Source organism: Protopterus annectens, chromosome 1.part0 (genome assembly GCF_019279795.1).
Source record: "Protopterus annectens isolate FY-2018-M chromosome 1.part0, PAN1.0, whole genome shotgun sequence".
NCBI lineage: Eukaryota > Metazoa > Chordata > Ceratodontiformes > Protopteridae > Protopterus > Protopterus annectens.
Window position 1 is genome coordinate 1,018,928,996 of NC_056725.1, and position 27,045 is coordinate 1,018,956,040.

General features: G+C 43.1%; 1 protein-coding gene across 1 annotated transcript in view; it reads right to left on the minus strand.

The window, feature by feature from the left end:
* Positions 1 to 27,045, minus strand: part of NBAS (NBAS subunit of NRZ tethering complex) — a 3,380,746-nt gene that overhangs the window by 2,696,759 nt on the left and 656,942 nt on the right. The window lies entirely within an intron of this gene.

Consider the following 27,045-nt stretch of genomic DNA (forward strand, 5'->3'; position numbering starts at 1 on the left):
CAGCACACTAGGGAGGCAGGAAAATGATGGCCAGTATTTGTCTATTTGTCAATAGTCTTCATCATGAAAAGTACAGTTTTGTACCTACCATAAATGTAGATGTTCGAAGATCCACATTGCTGCAGTCCTAACACTTGGGGTAGTCCGCTGTCCCAGTCGGCCCGAATACCAAAGTATAAGGCTGACGTCGGTCAGGGCGCATTAGTCTGACGTCAGGACGTCAGGGTACAAATGCGCATGACCGACGTCATATCCTCAGTCTTTTCTTGCCCCAGATGTCAGAAGACCCTAAAAAGATAAGGCCAAAACCAAAAAACACCAAACACTCCTGTACCAAATATATATACAATATATACAATTTACAAAGGTACAACCCCACCCACACAACCACCCCTAAACACAGAGGGGAAGGAGGGAGGGTAAATTGGACTGCAGCAATGTGGATCTTCGAACATCTACATTTATGGTAGGTACAAAACTGTACTATGTTCTTCATCCCACATTGCTGCAGTCCTAACACTTGGGTAGAATCCCAAAGCAGAGGTAAGGGAGGCTGGCAAATCATAAAGAAGCTGGAGCTGTCAACATGCCCTGCAAAATAGCCGTGGCAAAACCAGCCCTAGATTTAGAGTAGAGAGGAAGGTGGTAATGCTTAGAGAAAGTATGCACTGAACTCCAAGTAGCTGCCTCCAAAATATCCTTAGTTGCCACCCCCCTTAGAAATGATGTTTAAGTGGCAGTAGCCCTAGTGGAATGAGGCCTAATCCCAGCTGGAATCTCCTTGCCATGATGGGAATAACAAAATGCAATGCAAAACCCAATCCACTTAGAAATAGTTTGTTTTGACACAGGCTTGCCCTGGGAACTCAAAGCAAAAGAAACAAACAACTGCTGAGACTGCCTAAAATTCGTAGTCCTGCTTAAATAATAACGCAACTGCCTGTGTACATCTAAAGTGTGCAAAATCTTTTCCCCCTTATTTTGGGGATCTGCATAAAAAGTGGGCAAATGAATAGTTTGGTTTAAAGCCACACTAGAGACCACCTTAGGCATAAAGGAAGGATTAGTACGTAATGATACCCTATCCTTATGGAAAATCAAAAAAGGCTCAACCGCCATAAGGGCCTGCAATTCAGAAACCCTTCTTGCAGAAGTAATGGCCAACAAAAAAGCAGTCTTCCATGACAAGTATTTCAATTCAGCAGTAGCCATGAGGCTCAAAAGGTTGTAGAGTAAGTTTCTCCAACACAAAATTGAGGTCCCAAGCAGGAGTAGGAGCTCTAATGGGGGTCTTATATTCTTTGCCCCTCTAAGAAATTGCTTAAACAAAGGATGAGAAAACAATGGTGGGTCACAATCATAGTGAGCTGAAATTGCTGCAGCATGAATCTTAATGGAAGAGAAAGACAAACCTTTGTCCAATAACTCAGTAAGATATTGAAGAGCCACACTCAAATTAGGCTCAGAAACCTCCAAATCCTTTGCTGCACTCCAAAATAAAATCTCTTCCATTTGTCTGCATACACTTTCCTTGTACTAGGTCTCCTGGCTTCCATAATCACATTCAAAACTTGTTGAGGAAGTTGAGACCTGCTGTGGTTCAAAACAGAATATGCCAGGCTGTTAGATGAAGAGAGTGAAGCTTGACATTGAGTAGATGACCGTCCCTCTGAGACAATAGGTGTGGAATCAAAGGTAAAGGCCATGGAGGCTTCCTTACCAGACTCCTCAGTAATGGGTACCAGTGTTGCCGAGGCCAATCTGGAGCTATTAAAATCATCCTTGGCTTGTCTTGTCTGACCTTTAGGAGTACCTTTGGGAGGAGAGGCAGAGGCGGAAAGGCGTACACATGAAGATTTTTCCAACTGAAAGAAAGAGCATCCACTTTCCAAGCTGTGTGATGAAACCTTTTGTGCAAAACTTTGGCAGCTGGTGGTTTAGTGGAGAAGCGAACAGATCTATGTCTGGAGTTCCCCATGACACTGTCAATTTTGAAATACATGAAGATCCAGTTTCCACTCGTGGGGATCCATGATTTGCCTGCTTAACACATCTGCTAAGGAGTTCTGTGCTCCCGGCAGAAACCTTGCCTGAAGATTTAGTTGCAAGCTGAGCGCAGTCTCCCACAAAATCATTGCTTGCCTGCATAGAGGATAAGAATGTGTTCCCCCTTGTTTGTTGATGTACCACATGACAGTTGTGTTGTCTGTTAGAATCAACACCTGCCCTGGAAGAAGTAACTCATTGAAAGCCATTAATGCAAACTGGACTGCCAACATCTACTTCATGTTGATATGTAGATGCTGTAGTCTGGCAGGCCACTTGTCTTGTATCCACTTTCCATTCAGATGAGCTCCCCAAGCTATGTCTGAGGCATCTGTCGTTAGAATCTGACTCGCCTCTGGCCGGGTCACAGAGTCCCTTGTTTAGGTGACATTCCTGAGCCCACCACAAAAATTCCTTTTGAATGCAAGGTATTATTTGAATGACAGTGTCCAAATCCTGGCAGTGCTGTGTCCATACATTTTTGAGATACCATTGCAGCTTCCTCATATGCAGTTTGGCATTGGGAAGCACCAGAATACAAGATGCCATGAACCCTAAGGCTTGAAGGACTGTCCTTGCAGTCAGCCCGGACTGAAGAGATAGTTGATGGAAGTAAAGTGAAAGATTCTTTTGTTTGTCCGGGGTTAAAAGGCCATCTGGGTTGCTGTATTCAGTCTCACACCCAGAAAGCACATGTCTTGAGAGGGTACTAGACTGGACTTTATTTCGTTCACAGAATACCCCAGGCATCTTAGCACTGCTATCACATATTCCAAATGCTGAAAAGGTCTTCCTTTTCTTGAGCCAGAATCAGGCAGTCGTCCAAGTAAGGATAGATTTGTATTCCTTTTAGCCTGAAGTAAGCTATCACTGGAGCCAGAACTTTTGTGAATACTCTGGGCAGTAGATAAGCCAAAGGGCAATGCAGAGAACTGATAATGGGAATTCCCAGCTCGAAAACGCAGATACTTCCTGCAACTTAGTCTGATAGGCACATGAAGGTAAGCCTCCTTGAGATCTAAAGTTACCATCCAATGATCTTTTCCCAGCAGAGGTAAAAGCTGTTGCAACGTCAACATCTTGAACTTGGGAATGTCCAGATAAGTGTTGAGGATAGACAAATCCAAAATTGGTCTCCACGTGTTCCCCTTTTTGGTACTAGGAACAGGCGAGAATAAAATCCTAGGCCCCTTTCTGGCACAGGAACCGGCTGAATGGCCCCTATTTGGAGTAACAGAGAAATTTGCTTGTGAGCCTCTTTTCTTTGTAGAGGAGGAATGTCTGGCATGCCTTTGAAAGGAGGCAAGGTATGGAAATAAAACCTGTAACCGTGGTGAATGATATCCAATACCCATCTGTCTTGGGTAATTAAACTCCAATTTTCTTTGAAAAGTGCCAGCCTTCCTCCCAAAGGTGCTGCCAGGCGAGAAGGCTCTGGCAGCTGAAAAGGCAGGTCATTGGGTCTGTTTACGAAAGGACTGACCCCTGCCCTCACCAGAAGACTGAGCAGGTGAACTCCCTGTTCTAGGCCTAAAAGAACCTTGAGCTCTGCCCCTGCCACGTCTAGACCTACCCCTAGACTGGGAATCATAAGAAGGATATGTCCACCCCTTAGTAGGCCAATTTCTACTAAACTTCGGTGGCTGAACCTGCAAAAAATCTTTAACAGTCTGCATAGACTTAGCCTTGTCCTCCATTTTCTTTAAAACTGCTTCCACAGGCGAACCAAACAACACATCAGATTGTAACGGAGCATCTAAAATCCTTGTCTTAACATGCTCAGCCAAATTCTGATCCCTCAACCAGGCATGCCTGCGAAGAACAGAACCAGTGGCAGCCACCCTCGAAGAGGCCTGTACAGCATCAAAACCACATTGCAAAGAATGCTTACCCACCTGTTCAGAAACATGAACTAAATCCTGCAACTCTTTACACTCAATACCTTCCGCCAGAGCATCCACCTTAGACTTCAATTGTGAAAGGAGATAATTTTGGTATTTTAACATGTGGAACTGGCAATTCAAAGCCCTCATGGCTAAAGTGGAAGAAGTATACACCTTCTTCCCCCATCTATCCAAAGCCCTTGCCTCTTTATCAGAAGGAACAGGATTTTTAACAACAGAAGCCTTAACACCTTTAGGCCCCTGAGAAACGGTTTCTGGGTCTGCCCTAGTACTCTTAAAAAGATACTTATGAGCTTCAGGCACCCTATAATACCTATCCGGTTTAACTGGGGCAGGAGGCAAAGAATCAGGGTTCAGGGAAGCCTCTGCAAAAACATCTTCCACCACATCCAGAACAGGAGGTATAGCCAAAGGCCTGTGCTGGGGTAAAAACAAAATTCCTTAGCCTTTTCCTGGAATCAGAAAAATCTTGACCTTCCCATTTAAAATGCTCCCTCATGGAATGAAGAGTCTCTGAAAAAGAAAAATCCTCAGGAGGAGAAGCCGAAGGAGTAGAATCATCTACATCAGAATCAGAATAAGGAGGATACTCCTGCAAGTCTTCAGCCTAAGACTCAGAAGCCTCCGAACACTGCTCAAAACTCTCAAGCTCAGGTTCCACCCTAGGCCTCTTATCAGGAGGGGGCATAGAACCTCTAATCATAGTAATCAAATCTTCTGCCATTTTAAGCATATGTTTCTTAGGCAGAGACCCTGAAGAACTAGGAGAAACCCCCACTGAAGTTAAACCTGGCCTGCCTCTCGAAGAAGCCTTGGAAACAGAAGGGGAGGACCTAACCACCTTAGGAAAGGAGGGGAGAACAGCTACCTGAGAAGCCCCCTCAGCCTGGCCTACCTCCTGAGAGGAAACATCCTGTAACAGTAAAGTCTCTCCCTGAGACTCCAAAGAGACTTCTGGCAGAACCTCCGGCTCCACCGAGCCCTCTAAAGAACCGACGTCCGGGACAGACGGTTCTTCCAACCTAGGCTTTGCTGCTTTGTCCTTGCGCTTTTTGGCCAAGCGGGCGTCGGAGCATCCAACGGCATTTTATAATTACAACGCTTCCCAAAAACTAACCTGGCACAGTCTAACCTTCTCTTAATAGTGCGTTTGTTAAATCTAGCACAAGAGCGACATCCAACAACGTCGTGCTCAGGCCCTAAGCAAGGTATACACAAGGTATGGTAATCCCTATGAGGTATCTGCTTCCCACAAGAAATACAATTATTCACTTTTTCTGACATCCGGTTAAATACTGAGGCAAGAAAAAAACAAAATATTCCCCAACGGGGTACTTAGCCAACTTTGATTCGGTCTGAAACTCCGACTTCAGAAAATTTCAGAACGCCAACCTGCACTCGCAATACTGCTTCTGCATCGGACCATGCGGCAAAAAAGACTGAGGATATGACGTCGGTCATGCGCATTTGTACCCTGACGTCCTGACGTCAGACTAATGCGCCCTGACCGACGTCAGCCTTATACTGTGGTATTCGGGCCGACTGGGACAGCGGACTACCCCAAGTGTTAGGACTGCAGCAATGTGGGATGAAGAACATCCATGATTTCAACTCCACTCCTGTCAGTTTGAACAAAATGTTTTTCAGTTTTTGTCAAGGAAAATGTAAGAAAACTGGCAAAGAAGACTGCAGAGATGGAGACAGAAACAACCTACCCTATTGTGCCACAGCAAAAAGTGTAATTTACTAAAGGTAATTCACTTCTGTGTGACCTGAAAGTACAGTTGTCCAAAATTTTACCATAACAGTAGATGTTCTACTTCTCATTGTTACAGTGGTCTTTACATTTGGGATATTCTGCCAAGGACAGCCTAATGGCCGGCCAGTATACCAAAGCCTTTACATCTTTACAGCATTGTATGTCAGACATATGTCCTATGTACAAGGCATCAGGTACATATGTAATGCATGGACACCTAAACTTCATAACTGAGGTGCCCCAGGAGGACCACAGCAACCCCAGAGAAACAATAACATTCCCATTCAAGAAAGGAAATCAGGATAAAAAGGATGCAAGACAAAACCCCTCGGCCAACAGTAGGGCAACAGAAAAATAAAAATACTGAAAAGTAAGACATCTGCTGTTATGGTAAGATTCTAAACAACTGCACTATGTCCTGTCTTATCAATGTTGCAGGTTTCTTTATACTTAGAAGAGTACAAATCCTGAAAAAGTACTGGAAAAGCTCACACGCAGACTCTGCTACAGCTTGCTGTAAGGGAGTTTGCTTTTGCTATCTTGTATTTTGTATTACTTTATTGCCCTTTTCCATTTTGTAATTTTATTTTCTTTACACTGCTTTTAATTGCATATTAAAACTAGGAAAGAGACCACAGCTGTGCCTGTGTCTCTTGTGAGTCATACAGAAATATTTCCCACCCTCCCTTTCTGGTGCTGTTATGTTCTTAAACTCAATTGTCCTTTTAGCTGCCTGCCTCTTAAGTTAATCTGACCACATATCTCCTTCCCTCTCCCCTTTTACTGGCTGTTTTGAGTAAGCACAAAAGTATCATTTTGTGAAACCACACCCCTTCAACTATTTAAATTTATTGGCCATCCCACTGCATTCTTTGGAACCAGAATACAAAGTGCTCACCACCTATCACGCTATCTTTCTCTTTTAAAATTAGTGGCTCTCCACTTAGGTTCATAGATTAGTACTAAGCTAACTGCCCTTGTGAGCCATTTGAAGCCTAGCCAATAATCCCTTGTGAGACTCAAACCCTGCACCTTGTGTTTGTAAGGCAAACACCTTAACCATTAGGCCACCCTCCCACCTAACTTAAGCTTAAGTTACCCCCTCTATCATATCTAACTGCTTAATGCACACTGCAGTGCTTAGGTTATTAACCCATCTTCTTCCATCTTATCTTTAAAATCTGCAACATCTGTTGCAAAAGCATCAATTATAGTAGAGTCCACATTCGGCCTCTCAGCAGTCATCTTGGGATTAGTGCTTCTGTTTTCTCCTGGGAAGAGAAGGAGCATGGGGACATTATTTCCTGGAGACTGCTGATCACCAGAAAGCCTAATAACTGTTTCATTGGTGAAAGCTTGGAATTTGTGCTTAGATTCTGCTCCTGGTGAAAGAAGGAGCAGACTGCATTTGTTTCGGATTGTTTCTGGTTGGGCAGTGAGTGTCTGTGCTTGACACTGCTGACTGGTCTAGTTGTTATTCTAGGCATCTACCAGGAAAAGGCTACAACAAGCCTACAGACCCTTGCATCATCTGGGACAAGACTGTGGATCACCTAATAGGCTGTGGCCTGCTTCTCATCTTGTGACTGGTGCTACTGTTTTGCTTCTGGTGAAAGAAGATGCAAAGGTGCATTGTATCCCAGCAAAGTGAAGCTGTGGAGAGACCAGCACTAGTAGCAGTCAGGTAGTAGCCATCCACTCGACTCCCCTCATTTCATCATTCTTGACAAGCTAATTCTTTGTTTTCAGTAAATAGTGCTTGATTTGTTTCTAACTTCAGAGTACCTGTCTAAATACTTCATCCTTATTTACTTAACATTTGTTTACCAAAAATGTCTGACTGTGACAGAGTTCATTTTCAGCAGAGGCTCAGGAAGAAAAGCTCCAACCATATGTCTTTGGAGCATGGGAGGAAACCGGAGCAAATCCACGTGAACACAGAGAAGGCATGCAGACTCCACACAGAAGACACCTCAGCTGATAATTTAATAGAGAAGCCTCTTGCTGTGAGGCGATAACGCTAACCACTGGACCAATATGCCACCCAGATTTTCAGGATCTACTTATTAGTTTCCCCTCAAGTGTCTGGCAGTGCCCTGTATAGACATACAAATCTTGAGTGACATTTTTCAATTAAAAACACAAATGAAATTTCACCAGTACCTAGTTTCACACAAGACAACTAGTTTCCAGTGACGAGCACTGTCCCCGAAGTTCCAAACTGGATTCTCCCAACAATGCTTTATATTCTCACTCCAACTGTTTAATCAATAAAAAGGGTCTGTTGCCAAGGATATGAACTTTCCTACCAAGTCCATTACCAGCCTGGTGGATATGGGCACCCTGAGGCAATGCAGAAATTGTCTCATGTTTACTGACAACCAGCTAATTCTCAATTAAAGTGATATGGTAAGTGAAAGATGTATTTACACAATGTCACTGAAGGCAAAGCTCTCACATAAAAATACTCCTAATGCCAACAAGACTGTCAGTAGTACACATGCTGCACCATCACACACAATTCAAAGGAGACATATAGACCCTCATATGCTGAGGAATTGAAATGTAACCTTCCTAAACTCCAAAGACCTCCTGCATGATGTACACATAACAAATACACTCTTTCAAAAGAACACCCACATCAAGACATACAATCACATCTCATAGAGACTCTACTTCTAAGACCATAAGGCAACCCACCACACCATCCAACATTTGGGTTACTGGAGACTCCATCGAGAGACGCACTGATGCCCCTCTCACATGGCTGAGTAAGAAGAAAGTCACGTCAGTTGCTTATCAGGAGCTAGTATTTGCCACATTACGCACGCACTCGGGTCATTGGACCACAAGCACCAGTTTGACTCAGTCATAGTCCATGTGGGTGGGTGTCAATGACCTGAGATGTATCTCACTAGACTATATGAAAACAGACATCATGAAGCTCTCGGAATATGTGTCCCAGATTTGTATGAGCTTACCATTGCGCATTAGTTTACCTTCTCCAAGGAAGAAAACCACAAAACAAACAGAAGATGAATAACTAATAATTGGCTTAGTTTCTGGTGTCATTCTAAGGGGGTGCAATATTTGTTAGCATGGAAGGAGAGGGTCAACAGACCAAGCTGCTTTGCCAGGGATGGTCTGCACCTCTCCCTTCTAGGCTTACGAATATTAGCTAAAACATTGTCTTCCCTATAGTGCTTTTTTTAGGTAATGCCAAACTGAAAGTACTTCTGAAATATCAAATCAAAACCAAGAAATTCTAAAGGTATTCCCGCTCAATGCTATGAGTCTAAACAAAAAACTCTACTCCCTAGAAGCTCTCTTCACCCTAGAGAATGCTGATGTCTGTGCAGTCACTGAGACATGGTTTAAAGCCATGGATAGCACACATACAGTGCAAGATAATGATGCCTTCCACACATTTAGATCAGCGACAGTGACTAAAGGTCGAGGGGTCTCAATTTACATCAAAAATAAATATACCTCAAGGCTGACCAAACAGGACAATGCATTTGAGCTACTCCATGTTCAAATTACCACGGTCAAAATCCAATACCACTTCCTTACAAGATATAGGTCCCCCTCTAAGACCCAGGAATCCCATACCAAGTATTTAAACTTATTGGAAACACTCACCATCCTACCCAATACTGTATTCATGGGCGACTTTTATTACCCCACTACTAACTGGGAATCCTATATGACAGCAAACATGCAGGCACAGAGATTCCTGGATTTTGTAAACACACACTTCCTGGACCAGACTTTCAATACACCACCAGGGGTGCAACCATACTGGATCTGGTCCTCACTAATATGGGAGAGAGCTGCACACCCCCTAGTGTAATGTCTTCTCTGGTAAGGTCAGAATACAAAATGATCTCCTTTGAAGTAAAAATAAAACCTGGACCCTGAGCTAATCATGGAATATTTAGGAACTACTCTAAGGGTAACCTCTCCTGCTATTACGTGAAAACCTGGCAAAATCTGAAGCCCCCATAAACCCTAAGAACACTTCTGCTTATGCAGAAGTGTTCACAGAAACCCTATATAAGCATTTTTATAGCTGCATAGAGTTGTACCCGTCAATAAGAAGTACAGAACTAACTCAAAAAACAAGCCACCATGGTGGGATCACAAAATCAATACGCTGTTTAACAGAAGGAAGAAAATCATGACAAAAATTAGGAGGTGCAGCACCCAGAAGGATAAAGGCACGGACTAAACAAAAAAACTTAGAGGACAAATTAAGTCTACCCAAGCCAAATTTGAGGTAAATTTAGCCTCCCAGGCCAAGGACAACCACAAGTCATTCTTTAGTTATGTCCGCAACCTCAAAGGCAACGCACAATTGCGTGCAGAAACCATTGTAAATGGAGCAACCTATACTGAGTTGAAGATATAAGCAAACCCACTGGTCGATAAATTGAGCTCCAACTTTACCACTCTCTCCCCCTCAACCTTGCCTCAGGAAATACCATCAAATGTAACTTCTCCTGTTATCACTGGGCAACAGACGTTAATGCTCTCTCGAAGGCCAGGAGCACTGCATCAATGGGCGCAGACAATATCCCAGGATGCCTTCTAAATAGCATGAAACATGACCTATCAGGCCCTCTGAAATTGTTATTTAACTGTAGCCTCCAAAGTGGCTTTGTGCCTCATGAATGGAGAACAGTAACAGTCATCCATCTGCACAAAGGTGGGCCATCTACAGACTCTGGAAACTACAGACCCATAAGTCTCAGTAGTCTTATATGCAAAGCCATGGAAAGAATTCTTATGGAAATAATCAATACTGATATAGTAAACCTCCAGACACTGGACTCAACCCAATTTGGTTACAAGGGCAGGTCATGCTTACTCAACCTGGTGGACTTCTTTGAGAAGGTCACCAAAGCAATGGATGAGTGCAAAATGGTTCACATTGCCTACTTTGACCTGGCCAAGGCATCTGAGACAATACCGTACTTGGCATTGTTGACAAACTCAGAGGTTAGGTACAAACCCATATGTCACCCAGTGGGTAGCCAACTGGCTCACAGACAGGAGCCAGGAAGGTAAAATTGGGGAGGCCAGTCACAAGTGGAGTCCCTCAAGGATCAGTCTTTGGACCACTCCTTTTTGGTATTTACTTCTCTAAAGTCCAAACCAATGCCAATGATCTCTGGCTGCCTATATTTGCAGATGATTGCAAATTAGGAGCTGTCATTAAATATCACACGGACACAAATGTTGTCCAGGACAGGCTGAACAGGCAAACAAATGGTATCAAAGCCATAGACTAAAACTAAATGCCAAGAAATGCATAACAGTATCCTAAAGGAAGTAAGCCATATCATATTGAAAACACACCCCTTAGAGTTAACCCAGTAGTCTGGAACTTGGGGGCACACACACATAGTAATCTAGCCTTTGACCATCATGTGTCTGCATTAGTGAGGAAATCACTCTATGTTGCACAACTTATAAACAATATGGCATCTAGGTCCAAGGAAGTCATTCTCCCACTGTATTCAGCATTCATCGGACCTATCATGGAGTACAATTCCCCCTTTGGTATGTACCTAACCAGGCATATCCAACAAATGGAATGTCCACATAGGTTCCTCACTAAATGAAGGGCACAAGTAAAATGTCCTATACAGACTGCCTCAAGGCCCCATCCATGTACTCAGTCTCCTACAGTCTGTTGACAGGAGATTTATGCCTGTCATACTGGACATTGTCAGACCCCACTCTGATGGACCTGCTGCATATCAGCAAAACAAACAGCACCACAATTACCTGTTCTAAAGACTTAAACCTTGCCTGTGATATAAATAGGACCTGCTGGAGAGGCAGGTATGTAGCCCAGAGACTACCACATATCTGGAACAGGCTCCCCATCCATGTGAAACAGAGTTCCTCCCCAACAAAATTCAGCAGTAACTTGGACAACTGGATGGGAAACCTGAAATTCATCCCTGGCTTGGCACCTATGTCTCTAATGGACACAGGCAACCTGTAAATGGTTCATCTTCCAGGCCCCTGCTTGTAAATGTTTCATCTCCCAACCCCCTGCTTACACTTATCAAGGGTATCAGAACTTGTCAGATATTTAGGATGCATGGCTAGGCTTAAAAAGGCCCTTGTAGTCGTTGGCCTAGTAAACACCTATGAATGTGTGGGAAGGCAGAGAACAGCCTTGGCCGTGGAAATGACATCCAACTTATAATGCTTAGTAAAAGTATGGACAGAAGACCAAGAAGCAGCTTCCAAGATGGATCTAGTATTCGGACCCTTGAAAAAAGCACCAGAAGAGGCTACTGCCCCAAAAGAATGAGACTAAACCAAACAGGAAAGCTGCTTGCTATAAAAAGAATAATAAAAAATTGGCCGTGGAGATCCATGAAGAGATGGTTTGCTTAGACACTGCCAAACCCAATTTCCTGGTATGAAAGAAAAAAAAGTTATTTACTCGCCATAACATTCTATCTGTGCTGTCTATCTACATTCATTCTTGACAGATGAGTTTGGTTCAGATTTCGGAACTGACTCGGCCATTACTACAGCTCGCTCCAGCCAAAATCTCTCGAGCTTCAGCTCTACCCAGAATCTCTCTCAATTACCTCAGACCGAGTTTGCAGAAGATATATATACATACATGTAAAGATATACATAAGGTAAGACAAGTGGAAGCCTTATATGCTGTGCTTAAGTAACAAAATAAGGATTCAAATGGATTTAGTCCACTCCACCAAAAAACTTAGAGGTTGGGGGATGGAAAGGGGGGGTCAAGAATGAATGAAGATAGACAACACAGATGGAATGTTATGTCTTTATCCAATGTTGTTTATCTTCATTTCATCCTTGACAGATGGGACAGAGTCCCCAGCTGCTTAAAATTTTGGTTGGCATTCTGGAAAAATGTTCCTGAGCATCATCGAGCTAAAGGACGATCGTCCACTCAAGACCAGATCCAGTTTGTAATGAGTAATAAAGGTTTGGGGAGTAGCCCAAGCAGCTGCTGTGCATATATTGTCCATTGAAGCTCTGGCTTGAAAGACAGCTGAAGTGGCTATAGACCTTGTTGAATGAGCTTTGACTGGTTTTGGCAAAGTCAAATTATTGTTGTCATAGGTAAATGAAAGGCAGTCTTTCAGCCATTTAGAAAGTGTAGTCTTGCTGACTTGCCTTGCCCAATTTTGCTTTGGAAAAAGAAACAATTCATTAAATTGTCTTATGTTTTTTTGTACTATGAAGGTAGACGTGTAGTTGTCTATGTGCATCTAGTAACTGCAAGGCATACTCCTTTGTTAGAATAGCTAGGAAAGAAAACTGGCAAATTAATTGTCTGGTTAATATTTGTTTCTGAGACAACCTTGGGGAAAAAGGAGGGATTGGTTTGAAAATATACCTTATCCTTATGGACAATAAGATAAGGAGCTTCTGATGATAAAGCTTGGATCTCTAAAATCCTTCTTGGCAGAGGTAATGGCTACCAAGAAGTGTGTCTTCCATGATAAAAATTTTAGGTCACATTCTGCAGAGGGTTCAAAAGGAGGATGTATCACTGCCTGTAAAACTAGGTTCAAGTCTCAAGGAGGAGTCAGTTCTTTCTATGGAGGTCTTTAGCAGAACAGTCCCTTTAAGGAACAATTTACAAAGTCTATGAGAGGCTAAGGATCATTCATCCAAACCATTATGGAAATGTGAAATAACAGCTAACTGAATTTTGATAGTAGAAGGAGAAGCTCCATTATTACACAGAGTGGCTAAAAATCTAGAACTTGTTCTGTGAATGCTGAAAAAGGATCTATTTGCTTTTCAAAGGCCCACATGGTAAATCTTTTCCACTTACTGGTGTAAATCTTTCTAGTGGAATGTTTGTAAGCTGACAATAGAATTTTCCGTGCTGGGGAGGAAATGTTTGTACACCTAGCAGTAAAATGAACTGCAGGAACCAAGCAGTCAGCTTGTGGTTCAGAATGTTTGGGTGAACAGGACTATCTGGATGGGACAGAAGATCTGGCCTTGGGTCCAGAATCCACAGTTGTTGAAATAGATAAGGCCAAAGAAAGGGGAAACAAACTTGTCGAGGCCAAAAGGGGGAAATGAGGATCACATTGCTCTTTAACCTGAGTGCTTTCTGCAGGAATTTGGGAATCAGAGGTACTGGGGGAAAGGCATATAGGAGATTGGGGGGCCAATCATGGAGAAGAGCATTTCTGGGTGAATGTTCCGGAGGAAGAATCAGAGTGAAGTAACTTATGTGCTTGTTTAGTGGAGAAATGAAATGATCGTAGCAAAGTTAACCCCACTGTTGGAAGAGCATCTTTGCCACTTTTTGAATGAGAGACCACTCATGAGGCTGAAGGATGCATCTGCTCAGCTTATCCACAATTACATTGGAACTCTCCAGAATGTACACTGCTATTAGAAAGCGGTTGGAAGACATGGTCCACTGCCACACTCAGACAGTTTCTCAACAAAGAGAGTAAGACCTGGTTCCTCCTTGTTTATTGATGTACCAAACAACTGGCATATTGTCTGTTTGGATTGCAATCATCCCTTAAGGAAAAACTGTTTGAAATGCTTGCAATGCAAAAAACACTGCTCTTATCTCCACGACATTGATGTGCAAGTTAGCCTCTATTGGGGGGGCCAAGTGCCTTGGACTGTCTTGCCCAGAAACTGCACCCCCCACCACATCTGGGAGGCGTCTGGTGTCACTATGGCTGTGGGTTCTGGAAGGACAAAGGGATGACCCTGAGAAATTGGTCGGACTGTATACACCAAAAAAGGTCCATTTTGCAATGGGTGGTGATCAGAACTTGATTCGACAATGGGTGACGAAGGATAGACCACTGGGAGGCTAGCATCCATTGCAGAATTTATTTGCATATGTAGTGTGGCTCGAGGCACTAAAGTTATGGAAGCTGCCACAGAACCTAGGGCTTGTAGGACTAAATGTGCTGGATCCTTCTTTCTGTGAAGTAATGGTTGTACCTGATTGACCAGTCTTTGATGTCTCTCTAGAGGAAGAGAAGTTAATAATTTCTGAGTGTTCAATAATGCTCCTATGAATTCCAAAGTTTGTGTTGGGGTTAAAAATGAATTTTGTAAATTTACTGTTATTCCCAGATGGAAGCAGATATTCAGGGTGTAGTCCCTGGCTAATAGCAACTGATGCTTGGTCGAAGTGTTTATGAGCCAGTCATCCAAGTACGGAAACACTCAGAATCCTTGCAGTCTCAAGTGAGCTGCTACAACTGCCATGCATTTGGTTAACACCCTAGGGGCTCTGGTGAGTCCAAAGGGCAGCACTCTGAATTGGTAATTACTGGCTCCCAGCTGGAAGCAAAGAAACCTTCTGGAGCGTTGTCCGTTTTTATGTAATAATATGCATCTTGAAGGTCTACACAGCACATCAAGTCATCTTTCTTTAGAAAGGGAAGGATAGACTGTACCATGACCATCTGGAACTTTGTTTGTCAAACTGATTTGTTCAGTACACTGAGGTCCAGTATTGGTCTCCAGTCCCCTGTCTTTTTTGGCACTAAAAAGAATCCAGAGTAAGTTACAGATCCTTCTTGGTCTGGAGGGACTTGCTGGAAGACTCTCTTGTCCAGCAGTTTTTGAATTTCTTGGACTGCTGAATCCCTCTGATTGGGTGGAAAATCTAAGATTTTCATGTAAACAAGGGGAGGTTGAGAAAAAGGAATAGTACAGCCCCTGGAAAAGTACAGTTGTGTATACTTACCATAAATGTAGATGTTCGAGTGTATTCACTGTTGCAGTCATCACACTTAGGTTGATTCCCAAAGCTGAAGAATGGGTGGAGGCAGTCAAGAAGAGTTGGGGCTGGCTAGTATGCCCTGCAGGACTGCTGTTGCAAAGCCCACCCTGGATTTGTAAAAGATAGGCAGGTGGTAATGCTTGATGAAGGTATGAACTCCAAGTAGCAGCTTTCAGAACGTCCCTGGTAGGGACTCCTCTGAGAAAGGCTGTAGAGGGTGAAGTTGCCCTTGTGGAATGCGTTCCGACTCCCTGAGGGGGTAGTTTCCCATGGTGTTTGTAACAGAAATGAATATGGTGTGCTATCCATTTGGAGATGGTTTGTTTTGATATGGGCTTGCCCTCTGCCCCTGGTGCAAAGCTGACTAGTAACTGGCCAGATTTCCTAAAGGGCTTAGTCCTATCAAGGGAGAATCTGAGCTGTCTGTGCACATCTAAAGAGTGCAGGATCCTTTCCCCCTTATTTTGAGGATTAGGGAAGAAGGTGGGCAAATGGATAGACTGGTTGAGAGCCACACTGGACACCACTTTAGGCATGAAAGTTGGGTTAGTTCTGAGGGAAACCCTGTCAGTATGAAAAATAATAAAGGTTTCCGCAGCCATAAGTGCTTGTAGCTCAGACACTCTTCTAGCTGAAGTGATGGCCAGAAGCAAGGCTGTTTTCCAAGAGAGGAATTTTAACTCTGCTGACACTGCAGGCTCAAAGGGAGGTAGCGTTAGCTTTTCCAATACAAAGTTAAGGTCCCAAGCAGGGGTGGGGGCTCTTCATGATGGCCTTAAGTTGTTAAGCCTCTCTCAGGAATTGCTTGATAGAGGTGGCTCAGTGCTGTAATGAGCACAGATGGCAGAGTCATGAATCCTAATGGAGAGGGAGAGGGAGAGGCCTCTGTGGAGTAGGTCTGCTAGGTAATACAGGATGAGAGGCAAGGAGGGCTGTGCTGTATCTGCTCCTTTAGTATGAATCCTGGAAAAATACCTTTTCCACTTGTCAGCATAGGATTTCCTTATACTGGGTCATCTGGCTTCATGAATGACATCCAGTACCTGCTTGCTTAGGCTGGCCACTGGAGGAGAAGTCAAGGGATAAGCCAGGCTGCAAGGTTCAGGGTCTGCAACTGTGGATGCAAGAAATGTCCCTCCTGCTGAGTCAGGAGAGTAGGGATTTGGGATAGGTGCCATGGAGGCAATGGTGACAGACTGCTCAGTAGTGCGTACCAGTGTTGGTGTGGCCAGTCTGGGGCAATCAGGATTGCCCTTGGTCCTTCCTCCTTTATCTTGAGTAATACTCTTGCAAGAAGAGGTAGAGGGGGAAATGCATAGATTGAGAGGTTTGCCCACAGGAAGGATAGGGCATCCACTTTCCAGGCAATGTTGTGAGGTACCCTGGTGTAGAATTTGCTGAGCTGGTGGTTGTAGGGGGAGGCAAATAGGTCCACCTTCGGAGTACCTCATTTCTGGGTAACAAGGCTGAATGTGTTGGGGTTTAATTGCCACTCGTGCAGGTCTAGGAGATTTCTGCTTAAGTTGTCTGCCAGAGCATTTTGGTTACCTGGCAGGAATTGCATTTGTAGGTGAATGTGCATGGTTGAGGCTGTGTTCCACAGGGACATGGCTAGCCTGCAGAGTGGGTAAAGTACAGTTTTGTACCTACCATAAATGTAGATGTTCGAGTGTTCACACTGCTGCAGTCACCACACTTGGGTTATCTGCCGTCAGGCGGTCCTGCAGCCAGCCTGAGTTCCAAAGTCTTGGTCCGGCGTCGGTTGCGGTCACTTCTTCCCTGACGTCAGTGCGACAGGGGTATAAAAGAGGCAGCCGACACCATTTTCTTCAGTTTTTCTTGTCCTAGATGTCAGGTGCCCCCAAATAGGAAGGCAATACATAATTCTAAGTAAAATACATAAGTAGAAACAATAGCTACAGCTGTAAACAAATACACCATATAGAAATACATCATATAGATTGTATAAAAAGGGAGGTATAGATAAAACCCAGGTAAGAAGAGGGGATGGTGGGAGGGTAACCTGGACTGCAGCAGTGTGAACACTCGAACATCTACATTTATGGTAGGTACAAAACTGTACTATGTTCATCGTGTTACACTGCTGCAGTCGTCACACTTGGGTTGAATCCCAAAGCTAAGGCTGGGTGGTTGGTACTAAACAGGGTTTGGAGAAGCTAGTAGGTCCTGCAGAACTGCAGTGGCAAAGCCAGCTCTGGTTTTTGAGTTTAAAGGTAAGTGGTAGTGCTTGGTGAAGGTGTGCACTGAACTCCCAAGTTGCAGCCTCCAAAATATCCTTGGTTGGTACCCCTCTGAGGAAAGCTGCTGATGTTGCTGTAGCCCTGGTGGAATGGGGCCTGATGTTACCAGGTACAGGTTTCCCATGGTGTGTGTAGCAGAAACGCATACAATGTCCTATCCATTTTGAAATGGTCTGTTTTGAGATAGCCTTTCCTTGTGATCCTGCAGCATAGGATATAAAGAGTTGGTCAGATTTTCTGAAAGCCTTAGTTTTATCAAAGTAGAAATGTAATTGCCTGTGAATGTCCAAAGAATGTAGGAGCCTTTCACCTTTATTCTGGGGATTTGGATAAAAGGTGGGTAAATGAATGGTTTGGTTTAGAACCACACTGGATACCACCTTTGGCATAAAGGAAGGGTTAGTTCGTAAAGAGACTCTGTCTTGATGAAAAATGATGAAAGGCTCCACTGCCATTAGTGCCTGTAGCTCTGAGACTCTTTGTGCTGAAGTTATTGCTAGCAGCAGGGCAGTTTTCCATGATAAAAATTGTAAATCGGCTGTAAAAGCTGGTTTGAAGGGCGGTAGTGTAAGTTTTTCCACAACAAAGTTGAGGTCCCAAGTTGGTGTTCGTGATCTCCGGGACGGTCTTATGTTCTTAGCCCCTCTGAGGTATTGTCGTAGTAATGGATGTGAAAATATAGGAGGATCCGTGTTGTAATGAGCTGAAATAGCTGAAGAGTGGATCTTAATAGATGAAAAGGAAAGACCTTTGTGCAACATCTCAGTTAAATATTGCAAAATCTGAGGAATATTTGGGACAAGAGGATTTTACAGAATTTTTTCCATTTGTGTGAGTAGGTTTTCCTGGTGCTGGGTTTCCTGGCCTCCAGAATGACATCCATAACAGCTTTAGAGAGAAGCGCTTACTGGTTGTTTAGGTAATCTGCCATGCAGCCAGACTTAAAGTCTTGAGCTGGCTGTGCAGAATCTGATTGTTTTGCTGAGTCAGCAGGTGAGGAATTTGAGGTAAAATCCATGGTGGGCCTTGAGCCATGTTCCTTAATATTGGATACCAGATTTGGCGTGGCCAGTCTGGAGCAATGAGTATCATTTGTGGCCTCTCTAATCTGGCTTTCAGCAGCACCTTTGCCAGAAGAGGCAGTGGAGGTAAGGCATACACTGTTAATGTTTTCCAACTGAATGAGAGGGCGTCCACTTTCCAAGCTAGTGTGTGGTATGTCCTTGTGCAAAATTTCCGTAGTTGGTAGTTTTGGGGGGGAGGCAAACAGATCTATATCTGGGCTCTCCCATTTTTTAGTTATCATTGTGAATACTTGTGGATCTAGTTTCCACTCATGAGGATCCATGATATTTCTGCTTAGTTTGTCTGCCAATGTATTTTTCTTTCCTGGCAGGAACTGTGATTGTAGTTGAACTTGGTAGGTCAGTGCTGTGTTCCACAAGGTCATTGCTTGCCTGCATAGGGGCTAGGAATGTGTGCCCCCTTGTTTGTTTATGTACCACATCACTGTGGTGTTGTCCTTCTTTATTAGAAGTTGTCCTGGATGTAGGAGGTCCTTGAAAGCTGTTAGGGCATTTTGTACAGCTAGCATCTCTTTTTGATTGATGTGGAGATGCATTTGATCTGCAGACCACTTGCCCTGAATACACTGTCCTGCCATGTGTGCTCCCCAGGCGTAATCCGATGCATCTGTTGTTATTGTTTGCCTGGCTGTGGGTAAGGTGAAAGGCTGACCCTTGTTGAGGTGACCAGCCTGAGCCCACCACAGAAACTCCTGTTGAAGGCAGGGAATTAGTGGTATTATTGTTTCCAAGCTGTGGCTGTGTTGAGTCCATATGCTTTTCAGGTACCATTGTAATTTCCTCATATGCAGCTTGGCATATGGAATTAGTAGTATGCAAGATGCCATGAATCCCAAGGCCTGCCGAATTTTTCCTGCAGGGAACTGGGTCTTTGTTGCCATCATTTTGAAGTATTGAGTCAGTTGTCCTTGCTTGTCTGGCATGAGATAAGCCATCTGGGCCGTTGTATTTAAGCTGGCACCCAGGAATATTATGTCTTGTGAGAGCACTAGTTTTGACTTCTTTTCGTTTACTGTGTACCCTAGGCAACTTAGTAGGTTTTTTACAAACGCCAGATGTTTTAAAAGAATGTCCTTGCTTTCTGCTTGAATAAGGCAGTCGTCCAGGTATGGATATATTTGAATTCCTCTTTGTCTGCAGTATGCAATTACTAGTGCCAGGCATTTTGTGAAGACCCTGGGCACAGTAGATAAGACAAAGGGCAGTACAGAGAATTGGTAATGAGTTGAACCTGCTATAAATCGGAGGTATCTTTTGCAATTTTGTCTGATAGGGAATTGAAGGTATGCCTCCCTGAGGTCTAACGTTACTAGCCAAGCCTTCCTGCCCAGCATGGGAAGAAGTTGCTGTAGTGTGAGCATCTTGAATTTGGGTACTTCCAGGTATGTGTTTAAAATTGAAAGGTCCAGAATGGGTCTCCAGGCTTTGTGAGTCTTTAGTAAAATCTTTGTCCTTGCTCCTGTGTAGGAACCTGTTGAATGGCTCTCATGTCCATGAGTGCTGTAATTTGTCTTTGAGCCTCTGCCCATTGATATGGTGGCAGGTTTGGCATTCCTTTTATCCTTGATAAAGTGTGAAAGTGGAACCTGTATCCCTGAGACACAATATTTAGGACCCATTTGTCTTTTGTGATGATGTGCCAATTGCCTGCAAAAAGTGCAAGTTTTCCTCCCAAGGGAGCTGCCAAGAGGGATTTGCTTGGCAGTCTGAGGGGTAAGTCATTGTGACTGTCTTCTGGTAGTTTGAGACCTGTCTTCTCCTCCTTTCTGGGTTGTGGCACCCCATTGTCGAGGCTTGTAAGAGCCTTGTGGCTGACCTCTATCCCTTGGGCATCTGTATTTGCCCCTCTGTGGTCTGTCAGAAGTTGGAAAGGACCAGTTTTTGGCTGGCCAATTACTGCTGAAACGAGGGGGTTGAACCTGTAAAAAAAATCCTTGACTGTCTGCATAGATTTTGCCTTATCCTCCATTTTCTGTAAAACCTCTTCTGCTTTCACACCAAATAAAACATCCTGCTGTAAAGGTGCATCCAATAACTTTGCTTTAACACGATCAGGTAAAGTTTGTTCTTTTAACCAAGCATGCCTACGAATGACAGACCCTGTTACTGCTGCTCTACAAGAAGCTTCCAATGAATCAAATCCACATTGCAGAGTATGTTTTCCCACTTGTTCTGCTGCATGCAACAAATCTTGTATTTCCTTGTAATCAGGCTGCTCTGCATGTGAGACATCAAATATTGTTGATATTACAGCATGTGAAACTGGCAATTTAAGGCCCTCATAGCTAGAGTAGCTGAGGTATATACTTTCTTTCCCCATCTGTCTAGTGCTCTAGAATCCCTTTCAGAGGGTACAGGATTTTTAGCAACAGAGGCCTTAACCCCTTTGGGACCCTGGGAAATGGTTTCTGGGTCAGCAACAGGGCTTTTATATAAGAATTTGTGTGAGTCAGGGACTCTGTAGTATCTGTCTGGTCTGGCTGGTGCAGGAGGTAATGAAACGCAAGAGGCCAGCATAAGCAGTCAAAATCCTTTTATTACTAAAAAATATATATAAATTACAGAACAAAAATGTCCTGAAATGAAAATAACAAACTGGTTTCGGCTTAACAGCCTTCTTCAGTGTGATTATCTTAAACTCAAATGTCCAGTGTCATGAATATTTATATATTACATCAACCAATGACAACAATGGTATAGTCCAACCCCTAAGTTGGAAACAAAATACAAAGAAATAATACCAAAATCCAAGTATTTTAAACATAATTTACGTATATGGAAAGAAGTGTTAGTGGGCACAAAGTAATATCAAGCATATACAGAATGTTAATATGTATATATATATATATATATATATATATATATATATATATATATATATATATTGTGTAACATAACTGTAAGACAAAAATATGTCAAGAAAAACATATATAAATAGACTGCAAGGACAATATATACGAAAGAGTATAGCTAATTTATGTATGTATAGAAAGTAACAATATTCATCCAAATTATTACTGCACATATCCAGTTTTCTGAAAAAGATGGATAGTCAAGTATTTTCATCAGGAAAAGGAGATATTCATATAACTATATGACCCTTCAAAAGTATCTAAAATAAGGGTATACTAAGACCAAAACATCACTATAATAATACAATAATATAAACTGGTGACATCATTATTACCAAAACAGTCTGACAGAGCAACAGGTATTAGATGTGTATCATATGGTAACAACGGATATCCTAATAGTAATACATATTACAACAAGTTAACTGTATTGGGCCATTATTCAAATCTTAGTCCATTGTATCCCAAACCATTTGTATAGATGGTCATTAAGTCCAGGGGGAAAAAGAGCCATTAGATGAATGATCCAATATTTTTCTTTATGGTTGAGAATACTGTGCCAACCTTGTATGTTGCTCCGGTCACCAGTACTTTTGTCGATGACCGAAAACATAAATTTAGCATTTGGATGTTTAATTGTGTGTCTGTACAGTGCATTAGTATCCTTCTTCTTCCTGATATCACTCCTGTGCCGACCAATCCTAATTCTTAGTGAGCGTGACTTTTGTCCAACATAAAATGCAGAGCATTGACATGTGGCCAGATATATTACCCAAGTACTAGAACAGTTACCGAAGATCCTTAGATCATAAACCTTGCTAGTATTAGCACTGGTGAATTGTTTCAACTTGTTCACTTGGTTACAAGAAATACAATGGCCATAGGGAAATGTGCCCAGGAGTGAATCACCAGATAATGTTAACTGTTTGTATTTAGCCCCTCCACTTTCCTTATGTTTATAATGTGAGAATAGGGTACCCATTATACAGGATACTCAGTTGGAACCTCATTGGTTAATGTGTAAATTAGACGTTAAATCCTTGTACGCCAGCATACCCCATTGGGCGGGGTTACAGGCGTCACAGTTCTGGTTAAAAAAGACAAACCTTTACTCTCCTGGTTTCAATACTCTTATTATCTGTATGGCGGAACATGTACTCAATAAAAACGTGTTTTATTTTCAAGGCGAATGCTACTGGCAACTTCAAGGTACTGCCATGGGCGTATCTTTTGCCCCTATCTACACCGACTTATTTATGGCATATCTTGAGGAATGTCTCATATATAATCCACTACATAACATATATATGGTGGAAATCGATATATGGCGTACATATTTGGACGACTGTTGGATGGTGTGGCGTGCTGATATTACATACCTACAAGAGTTTGTAGAATACATGAATGACAATATTTGGGGTATAATTCACTATAATCTTTGATTTACACAAGATCGATTTTCTGGATGTAACGGTTTACAGAAATCATGATCACACACTGAACACTAAAACTCACAGAAAATATCCACAATATAATACACTATTACATGCATCTAGTATGCATCCACGCCACACTATCTAGAACATATCCAAATCACAGTTCCTTAGGATTAAACAGATCAGTTCTAACCAAACTGAATTTGAGGAAGCCAAGGCAGACCTTCAAAATAGATTTTTAGAAAGGGGATATAATCTTTTTTATATCTATTCTGCCAGCACTTGGTCAGAAAAACAGGATAGAAACACATTACTCCAATAAAAGGTATCGCCACAAACAACACAAGTACCCAGTCTCAGATTCATCACTACATATGGTAGAAAAGTACAGTTTTGTACCTACCATAAATGTAGATGTTCGAAGATCCACATTGCTGCAGTCCTTACACTTGGGTAGTCCGCTGTCCTCGGTCGGCCCGAATATCAAAGTATAAGGCTGACGTCGGTCAGGGCGCATTTGACTGACGTCAGAACGTCAGGGTACAAATGCGCATGACCGGCGTCATATCCTCAGTCTTTTCTTGCCCCAGATGTCAGAAGACCCTAAAAATAAAGGTCAAAACCAAAAGACAGCAAACAACCAACCAACCACCCTTGCACTAACTATATGTACAATATATACAATATACACAAAATGTACAACCCAACCCACACAACCACCTCTAACTACAGAGGGGAAGGAGGGAGGGTAAATTGGACTGCAGCAATGTGGATCTTCGAACATCTACATTTATGGTAGGTACAAAACTGTACTATGTTCTTCATCTCACATTGCTGCAGTCCTTACACTTGGGCAGAATCCCAAAGCAGAGGTAAGGGAGGATGGCTAACTACAAGGAAGCAGGAGCTGCCAAAATGCCCTGCAAAACAGCAGTGGCAAAACCAGCCCTGGACTTAGAGTAAAGTGGCAGGTGATAATGCTTAGAGAAAGTATGCACAGAACACCAAGTAGCTGCCTCCAAAATATCCTTGGTTGCCACTCCCCTCAAAAAAGCTGTTGAAGTGGCAGTAGCCCTAGTGGAATGAGGCCTAATCCCAGCTGGAATCTCCTTGCCATAATGGGAATAACAGAAAGCAATGCAAAACCCAATCCACTTAGAAATAGTTTGTTTTGATACAGGCTTGCCCTGAGAACTCAAAGCAAAAGAAACAAACAACTGCTGAGACTGCCTGAAACCTTTAGTTCTGTCCAAAGAATAACGCAACTGCCTGTGGACATCTAAAGTGTGCAAAAGCTTTTCCCCTTTATTTTGGGGATTTGCATAAAAAGTAGGCAAATGAATAGTTTGGTTTAAAGCCACACTAGAAACCACCTTAGGCATAAAGGAAGGATTAGTACGTAATGATACCCTATCCTTATGGAAAATCAAGAAAGGCTCAACCGCCATAAGGGCCTGTAATTCAGAAACCCTTCTTGCAGAGGTAATGGCCAACAAAAAAGCAGTCTTCCATGATAAATATTTCAACTCAGCAGTAGCTGCAGGCTCAAAAGGTTGTAGAGTGAGTTTCTCCAACACAAAATTGAGATCCCAAGCAGGAGTAGGAGCTCTTCGTGGGGGTCTTATATTCTTTGCCCCTCTAAGAAATTGCTTGAACAAAGGATGAGAAAACAATGGTGGGTTGCAATCATAGTGAGCTGAAATCGCTGCAGCATGAACTTTAATAGAAGAGAAAGACAAACCTTTGTCTAGTAACTCAGTAAAATATTGAAGAGCCACACACAAATTAGGCTCAGAAACATCAAAATCTTTTGCTGCACTCCAAAACAAAAATCTCTTCCATTTGTCTGCGTACACTTTCCTTGTACTAGGCCTCCTAGCTTCCAAAATAACATGCAAAACTTGCTGAGGAAGTGGAGGCCCACTATGGTTCAAAACAGAATATGCCAGGCTGTTAGGTGCAGAGAGTGAAGCTTGACATTTAGCAAATGGCTGTCCTCCTGCGACAACAGGTGTGGAATCGAAGGCAAAAGCCATGGAGGCTGCCGTACCAGGCTTCTCAGCAATGGGTACCAGTGTTGTCGAGGCCAATCCGGAGCTATTAAAATCATCCTTGGCTTGTCCTGTCTGACCTTTAGAAGTACCTTTGGGAGGAGAGGCAGAGGTGGAAAGGCATACACATGAAGATTGCTCCAATTGAAAGAAAGAGCATCCACCTTCCAAGCTGTGGGATGAAACCTTTTTGTGCAAAACCTTGGCAGCTGATGGTTCAGTGGAGAAGCGAACAGATCTATGTCTGGAGTTCCCCAGGACACTGTCAATTTCTGAAATACATGAGGATCCAATTTCCACTCGTGGGGATCCATAATTCGTCTGCTCAACACATCTGCTAAGGAGTTCTGTGCTCCTGGCAGAAACCTTGCCTGAAGATTGAGCTGTAAACTGAGAGCAGTCTCCCACAAAATCATTGCTTGCCTGCATAGAGGATAAGAATGTGTTCCCCCTTGCTTGTTGATGTACCACATGACAGTTGTGTTGTCTGTTAGAATCAACACCTGCCCTGGAAGAAGTAACTCCTTGAAAGCAATTAATGCAAACTGGACTGCTAACATCTCCTTCATGTTGATATGTAGATGTTGTAGTCTGACAGGCCACTTGTTTTGTATCCACTTTCCATTTAGATGAGCTCCCCAAGCTTTGTCTGAGGCATCTGTCGTTAAAATCTGACTCGCCTCTGGCCGGGTCACAGAGAGTCCCTTGTTTAGGTGACATTCCTGAGCCCACCACAAAATTCCTTTTGAATGCAAGGTATTATTTGAATGACAGTGTCCAGATCCTGGCAGTGCTGTGTCCATACATTTTGAGATACCATTGTAGCTTCCTCATATGCAGTTTGGCATTGGGAAGTACCAGAATACAAGATGCCATGAACCCTAAGGCTTGAAGGACTGTCCTTGCAGTCAGCCCGGACTGATGAGATAGTTGATGGAAGTAAAGGGATAGACTCTTTTGTTTGTCCGGGGTTAAAATGGCCATCTGGGATGCTGTATTCAGTCTCACACCCAGAAAGCACATGTCTTGAGAGGGTACTAGACTGGACTTTATTTCGTTCACAGAATACCCTAGGCATCTTAGCACTGCTATCACATATTCCAAATGATGAAGAAGCTCTTCTCTTCCTTGAGCCAGAATTAGGCAGTCGTGCAAATAAGGATAGATCTGTATTCCTTTTAGTCTGAAGAAAGCTATCACTGGAGCCAGAACTTTCGTGAACACTCTGGGCGCAGTAGATAAGCCAAAGGGCAATGCAGAGAACTGATAGTGAGAAGTCCCAGCTCAAAACGCAGATACTTTCTGCAACTTAGTCTGATAGGAACATGAAGGTAAGCCTCCTTGAGATCCAAAGTTACCATCCAATGATCTTTGCCCAGCAGAGGTAAAAGCTGCTGCAACGTCAACATTTTGAATTTGGGAATGTCCAGATAAGTGTTGAGGATAGATAAATCCAAAATTGGTCTCCACGTGTTCCCCTTCTTTGGTACTAGGAACAGGCGAGAATAAAATCCTAGGCCCACTTCTGGCAGAGGGACCGGCTGTATGGCCCCTAGTCGAGCAACAGAGAAACCTGTTTGTGAGCCTCTATTCTTTGTTGAGGAGGAACGTCTGGCATGCCTTTGAAAGGAGGCAAGGTATGGAAATAAAACCTGTAGCCGTGGTGTATGATATCCAATACCCATCTGTCCTGGGTAATTAAACTCCAATTTTCTTTGAAAAGTGCCAACCTTCCCCCCAAAGGTGCTGCCAGGCGAGCCGGCTCTGGCAGCTGGAAAGGTAGGTCTTTGGGTCTGCTTACGAAAGGACTGACCCCTGCCCTCACCGAAGCCTGTGCAGGAGAACTCCCTGTTCTAGGCCTGAA